Genomic DNA, 6,470 nt, shown 5'->3' on the forward strand with positions numbered 1-6,470 from the left:
TTAAAAAAATATATATATCTTCTTTTTTTTCCTTTTTTCTTTAATTAACTAATATTGTACGGTAAAGGCAACCCACAAACACAATATTTATTTATTTATTATATAAAGAATGAAAAACCTTTGTGGTTGAAACTCTTTTTTTGTCGTCTTCCTTTTTTGTATTTGGATAAATTGAAGCCTAAGAGTTAAGTTTGACAAAAGAATTATTAAAATACGATTATATTAATGGTTAGTTATAAATTATAAGACAGGTGGAGGTTGATTTTTTGTTAATAAGGAGTAGTAGATAAATTTTAAATAGCAAAGCAAAAAAAAAAAGCCGCAATTCAAGCTTAGAAGCTATTAAATCATCATTAATTGCTATGCATATTGTATCCACTTTGTTCTAAAAGTCATATTTTAATCCCACCATAAATAAAGTTTATTCAATGGGGATTGTTATAGTAACCTCGAATATTAAAAATTTGATCGAAGAATTATATCGAATATGTTGTTATTATGTTAATGTTGAATCTCAGATCATCTGAGATCAATTATAAGAACAAAGGGGATATCATATCTATTCCACGAATCCTTTAGTGGTAGGTGTGGAGTTAGAAACGTGAAGGGGTTTATCAAATACTCATCAACAAATTGAATTATTTATATTTTACATTTCGAAATAGAATTTCAATTCTATCGTTATTTGAACGGTCACAAAAATATAATTTGATCTTAAATTAATGAATTGGTTATATAAATCATTATCGATCATTTGCTCTATTTGTGCCCCTTTCTTATGTATAATAAAGATTATTGTGAAAAGTCAGACGTGTGAAATAAAGTTAATTAATGATATTAATTAAGCCTAAACCAACAAGGCTTAACACATTTTGCCTTTTGGGATATAAATAAGAATAATATAATATTACAACTTTATCCTCCTCTATCTTATCCCTTTAACTCCAAGGAGATGCCAATTAGAACTTTTAAAAGACTTTTTTTTCTTTTAAAAAATTATATAAAAGAAATTAAAATGAAAGGGGAGAACCAACAAGGGGTTGTGATGGAGTAGTAAATACTCTTTCATCCTTAACCAAGAGATCTTAGGTTCGAGTTCCTTTGGGTACGAAGTCACATTTGTTAGGGAGCAATTTACCCTCAATGTGGGACTTTTTAACGCAAATCCAAATTTAGTCACGCTCCAATATAAGTATTGGACACCGAGTACTGGGTAACCAAAAAATGAAAGAGTAACAAGAAAGAAAAAGCAAAAAAATATATTCTTTTAAGCATGCAATAATCATGACAATGAAGCATTTCAAAATTGGTGTTCTTATTGTTATCCATAATTAAAGTGACTAATAAAAAGTACTACTTTCTTAACGTGCAACTAATCTCATCTTCTTGTTAGCTTCCTGAAAAAAGTCTTGGCTATATGCTAGCTAGTATTAATTCATTGTACAAATGTTTATATTATTCAACTACTTTATAATACTACGAGAAAACGTCTCGAAATTTGGCTCATCATATCATTTTCTACAAAAAAAACTTTTATTAATAATCTGATACTATAAGCCAAATTTTGATAAATGTCTATCGAAAAATAGCGATTTTCAGATAGTGAAATATGCTACTCACAATGATACACTGTATATGACCTAGCTAGTTACTATAGGAGAGAGCCAAATGAGTTTTTTGATGACTGTGTTTTGTTTAAATACTTTTTGAATATATCGAATTGTTAAGTATTATGATTTATACAATATTTTTTATATAATTTTTAAATAGATAAATTTTATTTCACATAACTATCTTTAGATAATTTGACCTCGTAAGTCGAATCAAATCAATTAACAATTGTAGCAATGCCAAAAAATGAGTTGTATAATATTTGGCTTTTGGATCACTCAATGAAAATGACTTGACATTTCTCTCGTTTTATTTGGCTATAATTTTTTGTTTTATGTTAATCTCAAATCCAAAACTTGACAGTTAAGTTCTACTTAGTATATATTATCCACATAATTCTTATCCTTGGAATAAAAAACTAAACATTTGACAAAAAAAAGGAAGGTCTAATCAATCCTTGTTATAAACCAATTATAAGTTTAGTGATGTTAATTAGTCACTACTCACTAAGCCCGCTAATTAATGGTAGTCACATTGACATTATTTAATTTCCAATTAATTAGATGCCTTTCGTTTTCTTAATAATTTTTTGCTATTTAAACATTGTAAAATAAGCTGGAATAATTAGTTAATTATTAACATATATCAAGATCGCATATTTAAAATAAGTGTGACAGCTTAACCACAAGTACATTTCGTCACCAAAATCTATGTGAAAAGACTATTATGATTTTTTTTATATTTACATAGACAGTGTTCAAGTTAATTTATCATTTTCATGTTTAATTTGTTATATTTTATTTGAGTCGAGAGTTTATTGAAAATAATATATGTATCATCACGAGCATCATGAGATATGGCTTTATTCTTTTGTTAATATATATGATGAACAAAATAAAAGTTAAAATATAAAATAATTTGCACATTCTATTAAATCATTGAAATTTCATAATCTTGATTAAATAATCTTTATGTTATTGTCATTTATCATGCACGCACGAAGGCATATTCTTATAATGAAAAAAATAAATAATCTTTGATGAATTTTCTTGGAAAGTGTGCGATTGTGCATGCACGAATCATCGAGAGATTTGGTCTTGTAAAAAAAACAAAAAACATGGTGTCATAGCAAAATTTGTACAATTTGGTAGTTGTCGCTGGATGAGTCAGAATTTTTACTAAATTATTTAAAATATGAATAAGTAAACATACGAAAAAATTTAATTTTTTTAAAATATCCATCGTATAACATAAAAATATTTCTAATCATATCTAAGTCGTGCAATTTTCTATCATTTTTTTTAAAACCCCTCAATTCTATTTGGCTCCATCCAATCGTCAAAAACATTAGGGCAAAGAAATATGGGCAGACACTGTTGGGATGTCAACGATGCGAGCCGACAGTTAATAGACACTGTATTTTGATCCCACGTTTGGCTGTGCTTTGCTGTCCTACAATGCACAATAACTATATGGTAAATACTTCGGTTATTTACGTCTATTGATTTGATATAAATATTGAACGTTAGTATATTGGACCTATTTAATTTCTAATATCAAAATTGTTCAAAATCATATAATGAGACAATTTATGTGGAAAATCTAACACTACTATATATCTATATATGTCAACTAGAGCGTGAACAACATAATATGAAGTCATCAAACATTGGGTAAAACAATATAATTGAGACGGAGTGAGAATCGTCCAAATAATATAATGAGACCAAAACTCTCATTCACAATCAATGTGAAAAATTTGACATGCCTTCAAATAGGCTAAAATCTAATATATCCTTCGCAAGAAAATTACATTATATATATATATATATATAGTAAGAAGTATTACTTTCTATACATACATACCATATTTTGAATACCTTTAACGAAAATTGTTACAATCCATGCGGCTCTGCTTAAATCTGTTTCGATCCAATATTATATTAAAAATAGAAAAAAAATAATAGGTTTTCTACCACTAAATGTTCTTACATATATAAATTTCTAACAATTTCTAGTAAAAATTGGACATATACAATATCAATATATCAAGTATGATCACACAAGCAAGATGAAAAAAAAGTAAAATATTCACAAATCTTATTCCAAAACCTTTTAGAGGATAGTAAAATTATTTCCGCTAGTAAATATTGGACATATATATTCAGTAAAAAAGAAACCAATATTTCAGTAGGTACAGAAGTTTAAATATAACACATTACAACTGTCCAATAATGAATTTATCTATCTATATTCCATCTTATTTAATTATCTTCTCTATGTCTGTTGAAGATAGGACTATTCTGACTTTGCTGAGTTGTTCTTCATCAAACTTATTCAACATATATCTAGGCTACCATTATTATTTTTAATATTCATCAAATAAATTCCATGAGAATCATGAGAGATTGTAACAAATAAATAATTAGAATTTTGGAGGATTCTAGGAAGAGGGGTCATGTAATCTTTCATTATTTTTGTAAGGAAGCAGTACAATATATAGATATTTTCATTAATTTTGACAGCTAAGCGAAAATGTATCTTATATTCTTATAGAATGTTGTGCATTATTCTTAAGCTAACGCTCAAAAGTTTGGAACTTGTTAGTGTGTCTCAACGCATTTTTAGTGTATTTTGGTCCAAGACTCGCTCAGAAAACGCTTTTGAACACGGTTCCTTATCTTGTATGATAATTTTTTTTTATAGTAAACTGAAAATCTTATAAGATAGCGTTCAACCACTATCTAAAATTATGTAAACGTTAGATGAAAATCTAATATTTCTTCAGTCTCAAAGGAACTTTATTTACACAACATTTTAAAATAGGGACATAATCTAAACGATAACCTAAAAAAGAGATATGTGCGTAAATTAAGGAGGAACTTTCGCAAATAGCCATTATAATAAACTTAATTATGCTTCATAGCTATAGTTTGCATATTTATGGGTTGTAGCTACAATTTCAGCTATCTCGTTTGTATAATTCACAAATTTGTATAAATTCGCAGGTTTGTATAATTCGCTGGTACATTTGTATAATTAAGTTATTTTTGTATAAACTCGAAATAACAAATTTATACAATCACAAATATTAGAACTGTAAACAGTTATACAAATTACGAATTATACAAAAGTTATACAAATTATATTATACAAATTCCGAATTATACAAAACTAAAAAGCTGAGCTGCATAATTATAGCTACAAGTAGGCCGCAAATTGTAGTTAAAACAAACTATAGCTATGCTAAGTAATTAGAGTATATGTTTGCTTATACGCGTAATTTTCCCTAAATTAAGCGTACCAAACTTACAAGTTTGGTTGCATTGGGTTGGGTTGGGTTGGGCTTATGCATAGCCCATGAAGATTTTGAGACAACTTATGTTTAGTATTTGAGGCCCAGTAGTACTTTCAATGCTTCAATTACAAGCCCATTACTTCAAACAAGTGAACTATAGCCCAACTACAGAGAGTCCAAATTCTGGCCCAAATTGAAAACTAAACCTCCATCCCTTCTGGACTTTGGTATTATACATCTGAGCCCAAATGGAAAGAATATAGAGTTTTCTTACATTTTTGCCCCTATATTGTGTTGGTCAATAGTTTTTATCTCTAGACCAAAGTAATATTTTTCACATCATAATATCTTATAAGTTGTAATCCGTGCTCTTACAAAATTATGTTTCATAAGGAATAAATTTGATTACTAAAGACAAAATAAAAAACAACTTATTTAAAGAGTAAAAATTAAAGATCAATCCATTTGAAGGACAAATCATGCAATTAAACTGCTCTTCTAAATAATTTTTATGCCAATTATATATCTATTTGTTAACACTTAAGTGAATTAGGTAAATTGATAAAATTAGAAGTACTCATACAATCAGCAACAACATACACATTGAAATCCCATGAGTGGAGTATGTGAAAGGAAAAATGTATGCAAACCTTATCACTACTTCGTCCGGAGGTAGAAAGGTTATTTCTCAAAGACACTCGACAACAAATTCAAGTACAAAGAAGGAGGCAATGGAAAAAACATAACAAGTAACACATAAGTAGTGCAAAGTCTACTAGAAAGAAGCAAAACAACAATAAAATAGTACTCATATAGTCAAGTCCATCAAAAATATACTATATTTTTTATGTTTCAATTTATTTGTCAGAGTTTAATTTAACAAGGGAAAAGGGTCAAAAATGCCCTTAAACTATGTGAAAGGAACAAAATGTCATTCATTTGTAGTTTGGTCCAAAAATTCGTTTACTGTCAATACTTTGGTTCAAAAATGCCCTTGTAGTCAATACTTTGGTCCAGAAATTTCTTTATAGTTACTAAATGGGTCAAAAATACCCTTTTCTAAAGAAATATATTATTATTTTTCCTTTTTAAACACATATTCTTCCTAATTAAAATATTATTAAAGAACCATGTTCTTGTTTTCTTTCTTTTAAAATCACTTTAACAAATAAAAATGCAGGAAATATTTTTTTTTCTTCTTAATCTCATTTTATCAATTAAAATAGAATAATTTCATGTACTCTTTTCAACATATAATATATGTCATATATAAACTATCATAAATATTCATCATTAATTTGTATTTATATAACGAAAAAAAATAATAAAAAAAAAGAAATATTTTTATTTTTTATTTTTTTCTGAATTGAAGTAAGATAAACATTTTGTAATTAAGAAAATATTATTAGAAAAAATAATGTGTTAAAAAGAAAATAAATAATATGTTTATTTGGAAAATGAACATTTTTGACTCATTAAATAACAATAAGGGCTTTTTTGGACCAAAATATTGACGACAAAGATGTTTTTGGACCAAACCACAAACGAATGACATTTTTGT

Source organism: Solanum stenotomum, chromosome 5 (genome assembly GCF_019186545.1).
Source record: "Solanum stenotomum isolate F172 chromosome 5, ASM1918654v1, whole genome shotgun sequence".
Taxonomy (NCBI): domain Eukaryota; kingdom Viridiplantae; phylum Streptophyta; class Magnoliopsida; order Solanales; family Solanaceae; genus Solanum; species Solanum stenotomum.